The sequence below is a fragment of the Odocoileus virginianus genome, chromosome 17 (genome assembly GCF_023699985.2).
Source record: "Odocoileus virginianus isolate 20LAN1187 ecotype Illinois chromosome 17, Ovbor_1.2, whole genome shotgun sequence".
Classification (NCBI taxonomy): Eukaryota; Metazoa; Chordata; class Mammalia; order Artiodactyla; family Cervidae; genus Odocoileus; species Odocoileus virginianus.
In genome coordinates, this window is record NC_069690.1 from 46,533,394 (window position 1) to 46,549,134 (window position 15,741).

General features: G+C 59.6%; 1 protein-coding gene across 3 annotated transcripts in view; it reads left to right on the top strand.

Annotated features, from left to right (window-relative positions):
- The window catches only part of BAIAP2 (BAR/IMD domain containing adaptor protein 2), a 63,607-nt gene that overhangs the window by 21,718 nt on the left and 26,148 nt on the right, over positions 1-15,741 (top strand). The window lies entirely within an intron of this gene.

A 15,741-nucleotide genomic window follows, 5' to 3' on the forward strand; every position in this document is an offset into this window, starting at 1 on the left:
GAGCTGGTCCTCGGGACCGTGATGCTGACCAAGCCCACCGCCGGTGACCTTCACGCGGCTCCACAACAGCCATGTTCTGGGTCTCTCCTTCCTGGCCTCGCCGTCCTCCCACATGACCCGCGTGATGATCCACAGTGCTCCCATCTGAGTGAGGCTGGCACCACCGCCTTCTGCTCCCGTGCCCTCCTCTGTGTGGGCGAGTCTGACCCTGCAGGCCACCCAACTGCCAGGTGCCAAGGCAGCAGCTCTGGGCCACCTGGCTTCTGGACGGGAGGGGAAGACCAACCCAGGACCAGCATCTTGGACACAGCAGGATGACAGTTTGCACCTGGTTATAGCTCAGGGTATGCTGGGCACCCCTGTACCAGGGGTGGACAATCCAGCCCAGGGGAATGCCTATGCCGGGGCTGCCCTGCAGTGACCTGCTGAGAAAGCCAAGGACTCTGGGTCCTTCTGCGCTGCTTGCTTCTGCTCCCTGCTTGAAGACTCTGGTAGAAATGGTAGAGATTTTCAGATTTGGGACCCTTTGCTCGTGGCGGTAATGTGGCAGGGATGGGGTGCGCTGGTGCATTTTGACCACTATCCTTGTGAAACTGTTGCTTAGGAAACGTTCTCTTTGCAGCTCTTTGGGCCCTTTGGCTCTGCCTGCAGCCCTGCGCGTCTGTATGAGCTCCCCCTCCCCCAGTGCTGATCAGGACCCTGGGGAGGGGGGCCTGTGCTGATGACCGAATGATCCTGAATCGTGGACATTCATCGACAGGCTGTTTGGTCTGGCACGTGGCCCATGTTTATGGATGTCTGTAACATTTGAAGAGAACTTATATCCCCCAACTATTCTCTGATTCTGGGTGCAAGGTTCCTGTGTTCAGATCTTCAGTAATTCCACTTCCTAATTAGTAAGTAAAAGAGGTGTCCCTCTTACTCCCTAGGATGGCGGGCGTCTTGGTTTCTCTGCGCTTTTTGCTTTATGTGTTTTCCAGCTGTGTTACTAAGTGCATAAACTGTGAGTTACGTGCAGTTGTGTTTTCCAGACGAGCTAAACTTTGCGAGGGGACCCCTGTCCCCACCAGTCCCGTTTTCAGTCTGCTTTGTTTCATGCTCAGTTCGTTTTCCTCCGCCCTTCCTGTCTGCAACCCTGGCGAAAGGCTCAGTTTCTGACCACTTTCTTCTCAGCAGACCTTCCTCCTCTGGGTGGGAGGAAAGAGGTGTGGGACCTCTGCTTTCCCAGGGACGAGCCAGAGCCCTCAAGGGGAAGCCTCCGGGGAAGCGACGCTCCAGCCGAGGTGTGGCAGCGGCCTGGAGGGAGCTCTGTTCGCACTGGCGGCATCCCAGGCTGGGCGCCAGGCTCCTGACCAGAGACATCATCTTGATGGGGTTTCGTCTGCCTTCTCACGGCCCGCTTCCTGCCAGGATCCCTCTGGGTGTGGCCCCTGGCGGCTGTGGGGTCAGGGATCGCCAGCCAAGCAGTGGCAGACACCCTGGCCACTCCCCAGTCACCCTCCTTTTTCTGCCAATCCCTGCCTCGTTCTTCTGGTTCTTCCTGCCTTTTCTTTCCCACGAAGGGCAGGAGCTGTAGGGCTCAGGCTTTGCTCCCAGGGCTGGCAGCCTGCTAGGATGGTGTGGGATTCAGCCATGCTGACCCGGAGTGGACCGAACCCCCTCATCTCCCTGCGAGCCCTGGGCCCTGTCCTTCCTGCGTAGAGTGAGGATCTTGAGCCGCACAGAGCCCTCAACACCGCCATAGCAGCCGACCGTGTACTCCCCAGGGCTGGACCTCTCATCGCCGGGGCAGAGGCTTCTGCTGTGTGGTCTCCCGCGCTGAGCAAGGCTGAGGTCAGAGGTCAGAGCCCAGTCGCCGTGCGGCAGCTGAGCAGCAGCAGCTGTCCCTTTGTTCCCCTTTCCCGTGGAGAGCGAGTGGCCGCTTGGCCTTTGGTCCGGCGGCTGGGAAAGTGGCCTGAGGCTGCAGTTGCAGACCTCACAGCAGAGTCGACCTCTCATCCTCACTCTGCCTGGCTTTGGATCGGCTTTGATAGGCAGGCGGCTTAGCCGGGGTGCCGGGATGGCCGCCTTTCCCATCACCTCACCTCCCTCTTGTCCCCTGCTGGCAGCCACCCACACTTGCGGTCGGCGTGTCCCTGGACCGCCACCCTCCCGCTCTGTCCGGGCATGCCCGGGGCCTCCCGCAGCAGGGGATGATGTTGCTGGTCTGTGTACTTGGGTCCAAGGCCCCATCTGCTTCCTCTCCTCATGGCTTTCTGTGCTCGCGGGGCTCACCGGCAGCTCAGGGCAGGGGGCAAGTGCTATCTGGGTCCAAGGCTCTAGGCCATTCCCCAGTGTGTGTAGACCTGCGCCTTCCCCAGGCCAGGGAGCCAAGAGGGTGACCCCAATCACGGTGCTCTGTGAAGGCTCACGCTCCAAGCTCATAGACCACGAATTAGGGGGTTGCTGAGATCTGGAAGTGAAAATGTTCATCCTCCTGCTTCTCCATCTGCCTGGAGGCCACAGGGTAGAGGGGGAAGGTGTCCCCTTGCTGGTCATAGCAGGGTGGGTGTACCCCCCTCTCCCCGCCCCCCCGACACGGGCAGCCTGAGATGCCAGTGTGGTGGGGAGCCCGAGGCAGAGTGTGGGTCTGTGCTCTGGTGTGGGGTTCGGGCCTGGTTGGGGAGGTCAGGTCTCCAGGTCAACTCCTTTTGCCCTGAAGGGGGCCAATGCAGGAGCCATCCCGCCCTAGGTGCTGTCAGCACTGCCGTGTGCCCTCCAGGCTCTCCCACTGCCTTAAGCTTTAAGTAACAGGGTCCCTCAATCATGTCAGAGAGCAGGTGGGGACCCCCCAGTGCCCGTCCCCTGCTGGCAGAGGCCAGGTATGGCGTCTCATCCGTGCCCTGTGACTGCTCCCCTGGGGTGAGCGCAGTGGCTCCTCCTCACTTCTCCACCCAGCCTCTGTGTGAGCTGTCCCCAGGCCCTGCTGAAAGCACACGTCCCCCAGTCCAAGTGGACAGGCTGGCTTCCAGGCCTTCTCTTCCACCCTCACGTCCACTTGTGCAGAATCAGCATCTGTCCTGCTTGCTGGTTTCTTCCCCAGTGTTGGCTCCCTGGGGTGCCACCATGGCTCTTGATCTGGTTCTTTGTGCAGGCGAGGCCGCCGTCCCATCCCCCTGACAGCCCTGCCACCATGTGCAGCAGCCCCCAGGGAGCTGGCACACCTGAACACGTCCTGCCCACTGGGCAGCCGTCGGCAGCCAGGCCCCTGGCTCCGCTCCCCAAAGCAACTGTGCAGAGTGGAGCTGAGCCCAGCACAGGCAGGAGTGGGAGGTGGAGGCCAGAGTCCCTGTGCACCTGGACTCTGGGCACAGGGTGCCCACGTGACTCAGGTGCTCTGTGCTGGAATCGTTCATGCACGATGGGGGTCAGCTAGCTCCTGTGGCTGTGCCGGAGGCTGAAGTGACACCCCCACGAGCACTCTAGGCTTTCCTGGCTGGCAGCACTGACATGAGGCCGTCATCTGCAGCGAAGGGCCCAGCCTGCCCGGAGCCCTCTGTTGCCTCGGCGTGTGGCCAAGTTTCACAGTGGGCCCATCCCTCCAGAGCCCACTGTCCGGGGCCTGTGCTTAGAGCCTCACCCTGGCCACCTTGTCCGTCTGTGCAGCTGAGGGCCAGCGACCGAGCAGCTGTTTTGTTTGGCCCTCACCATCTCCTGAGGCCTCTGTTGTTTTCTCTGCCTTTGAAGAGCCCGCTTGTTTTTGAACCCAGGCGTGTTCATGCTTGCAGGTGCCCTAAGTACCCAGATCTGTCCCGGTGCCCAGGAGAGGGCAGGAGCTCCCTGCTGGGTGGGGCCTCGGGGTGGGAGGTGGCTCCCCTGAACCTGAAACTGGGCCAGGTTTGCCGCTGAGTCACTGGATTAAGGTGTGGCCTGAACACTCCCCTGGGCATTTGGCTGCTGTCCATGCCCAGCTGCCCAAGTGAAGAACAGAGGCGGGCCATCCCATGCCACCTTTGGAGACTTGCTCCGTGGGGACCCGGCTACCTCTTTTGGTTCCTGCCAATGCCGCCAACTTTCCCACGGCTGCCTCATGCTTAGAGGCGTGAGGTGGCCAGTCCCTGCGTGCAGGTCACTGCAGTGCAGGGGCCATATGGCCCCAAGGACCTTCATGACTATTGCCGGATGATTCCATTCACAGAAATGGTTCTGAGATGGCACCACAGGCCATCCACAGATTGGGGGGCTGCCTGCCAGGTTGGCTCCTGTGCCTTCCGGGAGGCTGTCGGGCTATATCATGGTTCCTTCCACATCAGGCAGAGCTGGTCACACCTGGCCGGGGAGCCTAAGTGTGTCCCAGCCTCCTCTGCAGGTGGGTGACAGTCTATCACATCCACCTGCTGCCAGACCCTAACAACAGGACATGACTGTGACTGCTGGACCCTCCTGACAAGACGCCACTTGGAGGACTTATTAGAGCCTGCAGTGGGAGCCGTGTTCATTTCACATCACTGAGGGTCCCCACTCGGGACCGTGTCACCCCACTCTGTGGTCCCATGCTGGCCACAGGCCCCTGTGCAGGACGGCGTCCCCAGGCTAGCCTGGAGTGGATGTCTTAAACTGCATCCTGCCTTCACCTCCCCTCCGCAGCTGGAACACCACTGCACACGGAGGCGCTCTCCCTGACCCCAAGGGGGAGTGGTCGGCACACAGTCCCCAGAGCCCCAGGACCAGGGTCTCTGCTCTCTTGGCCTCCTTCAGGCCTCTTGACACCAGGCAGGACTTTTGTGGTGTCTCTGCCTCTGTGCTCGACTTTGTGTAGATGCTAGACAGATCAGAGGGGCTGAGCAGGGATGGGGGGCTGCAGTCTGAGGGCCTCCTGGACTCACATACCGGGTGTGAAGGGCTGGGGGCTCCAGTGTATCCACTTTGCCTGCCCTGGTGAGAGCTTTATGGGGCTAGCTCAAGCCTGTGTCGGGAGGGATTAACAAACATCTTAATTGGATCTGCCTGTTCTCGGTGGCTTTGGCTGTAGCAGGAGAGATGGCTCAGCGTGTTTTCATGCTTCCTCGGTGTCCGAGGGCCCCCTCTGGGGTGGCGACATCCGCATGAGTACAGCAGTGTGTGGCTGGGTCTTCTGAAGACAGGCGGGGGACCCTGGGCCCTCTGACCTGGTTCCTGGGGGTCCTGCTGGGGAGGAGGGGAAGGGGGCCCTTGGCCGCGTTCATGCTGGTGGTGATGAGGGGCTGACGGGGTCTGTGAGGACCGGGCCTGGGCCTTGTTCCTGCCGATGGGGGACGTGTGGCCTGTCCAGGGTCTGCAGCCAGAGGCCCACCGAGGTGCAGCAGCATGCGCACGAAGTCTCTCCCAGCCTGGCCGATCTGACTCAAGGGCCTGCGTGTCTGGAGGGCGCTGGGGGCCCCCAGTCCTGTGACCCCACCATGTCTCCCCCCGAATTGAGGTACCGCCTGCAGTGTGTGCTCAGTCTGCAGTCCCCCACCCCCACCCTGCAGGTGAGAGTGAGGAGGGAGGGGTCCTTTGTTGATCCTTTGTTGACCTGGTGCAACCAGGGTCTGCCTGGACCAAGGGGAGAGGCTGCCAGGTTGCCCTGAAGTTCCTGCCTCCCTGTCGCCCAGGCTCAACCCATGTGCTCCACAGCCTCCCATCATCCAGTTCCTTGAAGCTGCACCCCCAGCTGGCCTGAGCGGCCAGCCTGAGAACCCTGAGTGTGACCGTGGATGCCTGAGAGCATGTGAATCGGCCGGGATGCGTCCAAATGTATATCTGGTTCCAGGAGGTGTGGGGCAGGCCTGAGCTTCTGAGATATGAGCAGACTACCAGAGTGGCCGATGTCAGCCCAAGACTGACCCAGTGCAGGTAGGGCGGAGGCCAGCCCGGAGGGTTGGGCCACGTGTGGTCAGCACCTTGTTCCACGACACCCTGGTGCCTGGGTGTCCAGCTGTGAACACAGCACTGACCTCAAGGAGCCATCTGGTCTTGCTCCGCTTCAGAGCGGCAGTCAGGGAGGGTCACTGTCCACTGTCATCACCATGGTAACAGCCATTGATTTTTGTCCTGGTTACCCCTCTGGCCACTTGCCATGTTTTGCCATTTTGTAGGCAGGAGAAGAACGCTGCTTCTCCCAGGGAGGAGCTGGCGGCTTTGAGGCCAGCAGGGAGGATGGGAGGTTGTTAGCTGATCCCAGAGGGGTCCCCCGGTGCTGTCTAAGCTCCGCGTCCCATCCTGGTGGCTCCCACAGCCGGCGCGACATCCCCGCAGCCCCTTGGCTGTCTGTCTTCCTGGAATGAGAGCTCTATATTCGTGCCTTGTTCAGGCGTATGCTAATTAGCTCTCAGAGGCGCCTTTCCGCTCTGGAAGCCACTAGAATAATTGAGCATTATGGAAATTTGCTTTAGAAGGCTTCAGTAGGCGGTGGGTGCTCCCAGCCAAGTTTGAGCAGCTGACCCCTTGGCTCAGAGCCCCTTGGCCACCGGCAGGGGCCACAAGCTCCGGCTCCTCCTGGAATGACAGATCCTCAAAAAATGAGTGTTTTGGCCCCTCGGTTGCTGCCAGTGGCCCAGAGGTACACCTGATGGTGTGTCCTGCTCGCCGGTTTGAAGTCCAGCTCCGGGAGGACAGGGCTGGAGTTCTGGTCTCCGAGGAGGGTCGGAGGCCTTCTCTGTGCCCCGAGCACCATCTGGGGCTGCTGAGGACTACTCCGGCCTAGGGCTCTGCCCGGGAGGAGGTAGGGAACGCCAGCAACCCTGCCCACTGCACTGGAGCGCACACACGTTAGGCCCGTGGTTGCAGTCACGGCCCTGCAGTCTCGGTCTCGCCTCTGGCTGGGGTGCTCGTGTCCTGGGTTGGCACAGCTTGATGTCTGCTGGGGGCAGGGAGCAGCAGGTTACAGGACTGGCCTTCTGGGCTGCGGCCACCCAGGGAGCCCTTAGGGACCCACACGGGCAGGGACTGTGTGCTGGACATTCCTGTCTTTCCCACGTGTTCAGATCCGTCCTAGAAGCCTCGTGCTCTGGGAGTGCCCAGTGTGGTCTGGGGTCACTGGATATTGCCCAGGTCCAGGCAGCTGGGGAGCCGGGTTCTCATCAGTGTTCCCCACATTCGTATTGCTGCTGAAGATACCCACTTTCTTGTTGCATTAGCTCCCCTGAACCCCGACACTCTGCCTTCCCAGGAGCCCCCCACCCTGTGCCCTTGTCCACAGGGCCCTGTGCAAGGCCCGTCTCGTGACCAGGGTCAGAGACGGGCACAGCCCTCTTTCTGTGGGCAGGACACGGGTATGGGGTGGGGTGGGGTGGTGAGGAAGAGAGCACACAGCCGACCCAGGCCAGACATGGTCACCAGGGAAGAAGGGCATGGGCTGGAGAGAAAGGGCACCACAGGTGGGTGGTACCCTCCTGCCTGCTGGGGCTGGGCTCCACAGAAGGATGTCCTGTCTTGCTGCCCAGTTCCTGAACCACTGCACCTGGCATCCTCCTGCTTCAGGAAGGAGGGTGTGGTGGGACCTCTGATGTCTAGATGGATGGCACTCAGCTTCTTGGCTGCCGAGGTCACTGTTACTGATGGGGGCAGACACTTGCCCGGCTCTTTCTCTGGGGCAGGGACTGTGCCGTGAGCTTTGCCAGTCCGGCCTCCTAATCAAGAGACCTGTGGTCTCACTGATTTCATCTTGGGATGGGGTACAAATGTGTACACGTAACCAGTGAGACAGGTCAGCCCAGGCCTGGAGCCCTTTTCCTGGGATGCCCAGACTGTTGGAACCTGTCAGCCCCTGGCCGCCCCCGTGATGGACGTCCCCCAGCTGGTGGACACACGCCGGGGTGGAGGCTGGTCTGTGCTCTGGGGCTGGTCCTGCTGTGTGGCAGTGGGTCCCTGGGGAGGCCCATCCATAGTGGTTATTGGACTCCCTCCCTACCCCCCAGCCAGGGCTCAGCCCACCTGTGTCTTCCAGAGATGGGAAGTGCCCTCTATGACCTCCCCCACCACGGGGCCCCAGCCTTCTTCTCCTCCTCATGTAAATCAGGTTTTAGAATTTTCACTGGTTGCCCCCTGGACACGGATGCTGGAAGCATTGCTCCCCTGTGACGGTCACAATGTTGTGGAGAGGGGACTGGCCCTCCGTGCAGTGTGCCCAGCTTTGGGGTCTGGCAGCCAGGTGAGGACTGCCCCTTCATCCCATGCTGTCGCTAACCTTTGCTGGGGGTCAGCTCAGGCCACTGGCCGTCTCCATGGGAGCCAGTGCGAAACTGGTTTCCTCAGGCCTATGTTGCTTTGGCAAAAAAACGTGTTCTTTTTTAAGCTTAAGTGGGTGAGAACTCAAATCCTTCCTGAAATCCTGTCTTCACTCCTTTGGGATAAGGAGCCTAGTGTTGTGGCCTGGGAGGGGGGCTTCAAGTGGAGTCTGGCCCCCTCAGCTCACAGGAGGGGGAGTGGAGCTGCAAAGATGCCGGCCTGTGAACGGCCAGACCCTGGGGACAAGGGCCACCCCTCCCACCATCCTGGCTTGTTCCCAGTCTCCCAGATCCACACTCCCCCTCAGCTTCTTGTCATTTGCAGATTATAAGAACATGTATTTTTTTTTTTTTGCAAAAAAAAAGAAAAGCAGACTGAGTCTTTAAAAATGTCAGCGTTGTCAGAGATGCAAGTGGAGAGGACTCTTCTGGATTTAAGAGGCTGAAAACTCCCGACTCCCGGAGGAGAGATAAGAATTCTGGTGCCGCTGGAGGTTAATTCCTCGTAACCCGTGATTTAGCCTGTTTATGACTGACTTGTTCCAGATGCTCACAGAGCAGCGTTTAGATAAACAGAATGCTGATTTATTGAGAGAAAGACCTGAAGAGCTGGGTGTGAGGTCCCGGCTTGGGGAGTAGCTCTCAGGCGGTGGCATGTCAGGGCACCAGGCCCCGCGATGCAGGCGCTGATGGAGGAGGGTCTGTGTCGGTGGCCGCCCTCCCTGGGTCAGGATGGCCGCGGGCCGGTGCACACAAGTCATGATCTCCAGCTGTAGAAGCTGACATTCTGGCCACACCACAGTGCTCACTGTCTTGGATGGTTCAGCCAAAAAGTGTGTGCGCGGTACATAACGTACGTGTGTTGGGAAGAGAGCTGGGGAGCCTGGTGGAGGGCGAGTGGGTACCTGCTTTGCTATTTTTGCAGCTTTTGGGAGGTTTGGAAGGTGGGGCTGGGAGAAGTGTGTTCCGTCTTCTCAGTGCTGATGAGGACAGATTGACGGTTCCGTTGATCGCAGGGCCGTGGATGGAACCTCTGGGTGTGGCTGTAGAACCGGCCTCCATTCAGGTCCCCTAAGAGTCAGCATTCAGTGCCTTGGGGGATGGCCTGGTGTCTTGTGGAGCTCTGGTGGGAGGCAGGGCTGCACCTGGGCTGAGCTTGGGCTTAAGAATCAGTGAGATGAGCCTCCCTGCCAAACTCCGCTCCGCCATTTCTGGGTCATCCAGGGCCACAGGCCTCCTTTGTCCTCCTGGCCCGCGGGCGGCTCTTCTTCCTGACCTGCCTGGCCCACTTGCCCTTCACCCCACCCCATTCCTCACCGGCCCATGGTTTGTCTGCCTCTCCCGAGAAAGAGCATGGCCACCACGGAGGCAGGGCCTCTGGTTAACCCTCTCACCTTCAGCAGCACCTGCATGGAGCACGTGCTCACGAAACAGCCGTCAGAGGGGTAAGATGAAGGTGAGCGAGTGCCCCAGGCTGCGAGCAGGTCACCTTCGTCACAGTAACAACTCCCACATCAAGTCACCAGCCTACAGTTTCTAGAGTCTGTGCCTTTGAAAAATCTGGTACATGTAACTTTCTCTAGTCTCCTGGACTCTTTCATCTTTTCCCAAAGATCCCAGTTTAGGGAAACACTTGAATGTTTCTGAGATCTGAGATGTCAGCGGTGGGTCCTACATCCCCGAACATGTGTAACGTGAGTGAAGACATCTCGCTTCTGACTCTTGCTGCTCCTCGTGTATCACAGCGGGGCCCCACCCTTTGGCCTCCTGTGGGCCTTGGTCCTGCTCACACTGCTCAGCTCAGGGTCTGCCCCGCTGCCGTCCTCCCGGGCATGGGGCCTTCCCACGCCAGGGCCCCCTTTTCCTCAGCCGTGCCCTCACCTTCTAGCACATCCCCACACTGCCTCTGTGCTGGCGGGGTCTCTAGTTTCTGCCTTCTCCTCCCCTTGGTGGGTGCCTTTAGGCCCCAGGGGCTGTGCACTGTTCTTAAGAATCTGTTGGGAATATCTTTGCATCAGTGGTAAAACCGAAGCAGAGTGACAGCCCTGGCACTCTCCCTGGCTCACCATCCCTGGGTTTGGTAGAAGCCAGCTCCTACTGGGGGGCCAGTGGGGGCAGAGTCTCCCCTGGGGACGGCCCCCACCCTCCTGGTTGAGCTCTGAAGCAAGAGGGATGCTGAGTCACCCCGACTTGCTGGAGAGGCAGGCTCCTCGTTGTGGAATCAATTCCTATTAGTATCTGCAGCGTCGTCTTCCCAGGAGATTTGGACAAGCCTGGAGCAGGGAGCAGGCCCTGCAGAGATGGCACTGGGCGCCTGGGAGGGGCGCTGGCTCTGGAGGAACCTGGGAGGAGGGAGGGCCTGGTAGCACCGAGGCTCCAGCCCTTGACGTGGTCACAGTGCTGGCCAGAGGCCCCCTCTTTACTCAACTCCCATCCCCCTGCCAGGATCTGCTGGCTGGTGGACTTTCTTTCTCTAAGAAGATGGGAAAAACCTCAAAAATCATGTTGCGAAGATTGTTTACAAACAGAATTTAGGGTTGTTATAAAACTGCTTCCTAAAGAGAGAGCTGATTGTCACAGCAGCAGTGTTTGTAACAGCCCGAAAGTGGAAACACCCAAATGTCCACCGGCAGACATCAGTGGATGACTCGGTAAAGTGTGGCCCCTTCCCTGGAATGTCATCCGACTGGGGTGGGAATGAATCCCTGACACGGCCACCAGTGAGCCTCAAAAACCACTAACAACGCTCAGCGAAGAAGCTAGACACAAGATCCCATCTGTGTCATGGGATCCTGTTGATAGGAAACACCCTGAACAGGGAGATCCGTATAGACACTAGATGAGTGGTTGCCCGAGGCTGGGGCAAAAGGGGAGTGACCACTGATGGGGACAGGTTTCTGGAGTGATGAGAACCTTCTGGAATTAGGAGTGGCAGTTGCTCGACCTTGTGACTGCCCTTGAGGACAGAGTGGCCTGTGGGGCCCCCAACAGGCTCTCCAGCCCTCCCTGTCCAGCCACCCTGGCTCCAGGGTGGGGGCCACGTCCCTACTAGGAGACTAGACCAGTTCTTTCTGCGTCTGTCACCCAGGACAAGGCCACCACCTTGGGGGCCAAGGGCCCTGCCTGGCTCCCAAGGCCGCCGCCCTGCCTCTTTTCAGGGGTCCACACACCATCTGCAGGATGCTCGGGCTCCCCAGCCCCAGGTGTACAGAGCAGAGGGGGTGGCGACTGTCCTGATCTTGTCCTGTCCTAGTTGCACCAGCCTGACTGTGATGGAGGGAAAGGTGGTGACCGGCACATTGCCTGTGTCTGTGAGGAAGCACAGCTCGTGTGCTGATATGTGTGTGTGTGTGTGTGCATGTGTGCACTGCCCCAGCCCCCGCCTTCCCCTGGGGGCAGGGAGCTGTCTTGTGTGCCGGATTCCACTCTTAACCCAGAGCCGGGAGGCGGGTGTTTAATGAGGTTACCGGGAATACCAGGAATTTTTAAACTCCAGTGCTAAAGGGTGTGCAGCCGGAGGTGACTCACCCCTGACCTGGCGGCCTCCTCACAGGGTAAACACTGGGTGGTGGGGCTGAGGAGGGCGTCGCCTGGTTCTCAGGTGCCTGTCTGGGTGTCTGACATGGTTCTCTCCGGGTGAAGCCCCGTGGCATCCGTGTGTGCCCTTCTCCTGTCTCTGCTCCCAACGGGCCACTCTTGAACCCTCCTCAGTGCCAGGGTGGTCTGCCCACTGCCCCCTCGCGGCACCCGGGGGCCTGGCCACCTGCCCACCACCCCCCATGTTCACACGTCCCGGGACCCTGGCCATCCCACCAGGGGGCAGCGCTTGCGCTGGTTACCCTGCTCACCGCTGTTTGCTCTGGTGAGGCCAGGTCTGCGCTGCTATCTTAAACCTGGTTTTTTGAGTTCAAGGCCCACCTGCACTGTAGACCCGGACCTGGATTCCCAAACAGGCCTGGTTCAAAGCCCGCAGCCGCCTCCTCCCTGGGCAGGGTGGGCCTGCGAAGGTGTGCCCCCTCGTGCTGTCCTTTGAGCTCGGAGAATCGGGGAGGTGCACGGAACCCAGGGACAGGATGTGGCTCTGGCTGGCCGCCTGGCTCCAAGGACCCAGAAGGCACTTGGGTAAAAAAGGACCGGTGAGTGTCCATGCTGATGCCTGAGGCTCCCTGCTTTCCTGGGGAGCCGAGTTTGGGACACAGCCTCATCCCTGGATGGGGTGACCATCCCCTGCAGCCGGCCCAGTGCCCCCACGGTGCTCTGGGTCCACCGCCCGATGGCTGGCACACACATAACCACCACCTTGCAGACGTGTTCACGGGACTTACTACAGCGGCTTGTAAAACGCACTGTGTAAGTTCCCCATGTGGACTGGCTTGTGCAACCACTGGCTTGCAGCTCAGAGCCATTTGCCCGTTCCCCACATGTACCCCCGGGACAGGGGGATCTCTGGCGAGCAGAGGCAATGGGGTGTGTTCCAGTACATTGATGGAGCCTGGGGTGTAGAGGCCAGAATCCTCCAGAATCTCCACATACTCATCTTAGCAACAAAAATTCCTTTTTTTAAAGGATTTGCTGTTTGTTGTTGTTTTTGCCATTTTTCAAACATTCTTGAATTGGTTGTGTATGGCCTTTTAAGGAAATACGTGTTTTCAGTTTGAGTCAGATGTTAACTTATGATTCTGGGGCCTCAAGTATGTCCAGCAGTGCCACTTGCTTTGTCTTATTTATGGACTTCTTGTCACTTGAGAGAGCCCTTGGGGCCCGTGGGTGACCTGTGGGTCCGGACTTCGGTGCACACTGTTCTTGACACAGTTCAGCATCCCCACGGAGCAGATCAGATCTGGGGGGCGGAGGGGGGCTCACCCCGCTCGGGAGCTGCAGGTCTGTGCCAGGTGGCTCAGGGTGGTAGCAGCCTGGCCTTGTCCCCTGGGCTGCCCACTTGTATTTGTCTCTGTGGTTCCTTTTTCAGCCAAGGATGGGGACCAGGAACCTTCCGTCCCCTGTTGTCCTTGGCCAGTGGAGAAGTGGATCAGGGCTCGGAGAGGATAATTGAGACTCGAGCCATATCCAGCTGGGACAGGTCGACCTCAGCTCAGCCCTGGGCGTGTGGTTGACCATCAACCATGCTGACCACGGGTGGCCACAGTGGAGGCGGCACCTTCTTGTCCCCAGGCACCCTGCGCCAGACAGCACCGTCAGGCACAAAGTCAGGCTGCTCTTTGGACCCTGAGGGAAGTGACTTCCAGGGACTCCTGATCCCTAACGGGTGTCGCCTATGCCCTGGTCCCAGTGCTGGCGTCCTGGTGACTCAGTAACATTTATCATCTTGGGTTGGGGGTTGTGTCCCAGGAGCTCCGGGGTCTGCCCCTGTTCTGGCACCTCCCCACCCCGTCCTCTCATTCCCTGCTCGTGGGTGAGTGTGGTCCTGGAGGCAGATCCTGTGTGGCCCAGCCCTGGTCCCTCTGGTCCCTTAGCTTCCTGGAGCTCCGTATCTACATGAACATCGCCCTGGGGTGCTGCTGGGAGAGAGAAGGGAGACGGAGGCTCACGCACACAGCCACAAGTATGCCCACTCCACTCCCACACGCAACATGGCCACACACGCTCACACCCACTCTCTCTGCATTCATGCAGGCACTCACTCCCACACATGCTCACACACACACACCCTGTGTACCCGCATGCACACGCCTTACCCCACTCACACCCACACAGACACTGCGTTCACACCCACGTGCTTGCTCACGCTCGTGCTCTGTGGCACAGGCCCTGCCCGCGAGCACCCTTCGTGGCCTCAGGCTGGGCCTGGGCTTCTTCCTCTCTCCACAGCAGCCGTGCACAGCCTTCTGCCTTTGGTGCCAGCCTGGGGTCTGTGTTTCCTCACGTGCTGCCTGGGAGGGGGTCTCCCCTCCACCGGCACAAGCAGCAGGCCGGACATTTAGCCCAGGGCCTGGTAAGCTCCAGCCATGTGTGATCCGACCTTATGACCAAGGGGACCTGCCAACATGCTTGTGTCTCCCTTTTTGACTGCACCTCACAGCTTGCAGGATCTTCGTTCCCAGATTAGGGATTGAACCTGTGCCCTCAGCAGTAAGATCACTGAGTCCTAACCACTAGACCACCAGGAAAACCACCCCCCCCCAATGTCTCCTGATGGGGACATGTGGTTGGCTTTGCCTGTTCCCTAGTACATGACGGCTCCTCCCAGCTGCCAGATGACCCTGGGGCTCCTTCAGAGGTGCTCTAGTCTCTTCCTCCTCCCTCAACAGACATCCATGTGTCTGAGGCGAAACCAGTCTTTTGGGAACTCAATCCAGCAGCACCCTGAGAGGGAGAACTCAGAACTCAGGAGGCAGGCACCCAACGGCTGGAGAGGTTGCCCTTGCTCCAACAGCAGGGAGAGACCCTGGGAGGCAGGGCTCCAGGGCCCGCAGGGTGGAGGTGGGCACCGCAGCCGCCTAACAGCCCACTGACCTTGGGCAGCCTGCCCCAAGGATTGGTGGAGATCTGACCACATGTGGCCAGTGGTCACCATGCCCTGTGGTCATCAGGGCTGAGAGCAGCTGGTGGAATGGCCCGATGGCCAGGAGGAGCTGGCCTCCCCCAGATCCCGCCGTGCTTCTGGGAGGGAACATGACCCCGGGGATCACCTGCGTGCCATCCATGTGACCTTGGAGGGCAGACAGCGTCATCCCTTTAGGGCAGGAGCCACAGGGACTGTTCTGCTTTCTAGCAAGCCTCGTGGAGACCAGGGGTGCTCCTCATGGCTGCCCACCCAAAGAATTCTCAGGATCATGTGAATCTGAGTGGCCTGGCCATGAGGGGAGGGACATTCTGGTGTAAGCAGCACCTCCGGGACAGTTAGTCAGCAGGTCCCGAGGGCAAGGACAGGCCTTCCTCCATGTGGCCACAGTGTGTGGTCAGCGCCTGTTTAGCAAATACTTGCCAATGAAATGAATGCAGCCCACACTGCCCGTTCCAGACCCACTCTCTGCGGAGGAGGAAGTGAGCCATTTGTCCAGGGAGGTCCTTTGTGCTGACTTGGTGGGTGTGGGCGGTGGCCCTGAGGATCATTGGAGGCAGTTGCTGTGTGTGCCCCAGCCCGGAGCTTCTATACCATAGCGTTGATTTGGGGTGCTGGGTATTGGGGCTCTGCTGACCATAGCGTGTCTTGGGCCATGGGGTCCTTCCCTCCACAGTCACCCCCCACCCCACACCATGTCCTAGGACATAAGGGCTGCTTATCGAGGCTACTGCCTCTGCCTGGGCCCAAGGTGGGTGGGCCAGTGGTAGTTGGCACCTGTGAGTGAGAGGAGATGCCGGTGTTCGTGGGATCGCATGCAGGGTTGAAACCTGCAAAAGTAGGGCCTCTCATCCGACCTCTGCCATAAACCTCAGCTCCAATGCAGACACCCCCAAGCCCCCAGAGACACCAAGCAACTGTGCATCCTTGTTGTTCTAGAATTTCCCATGTCCTCTGGGTAGCATCACCTGGAGAGGCACCTCTCCCCCTGCC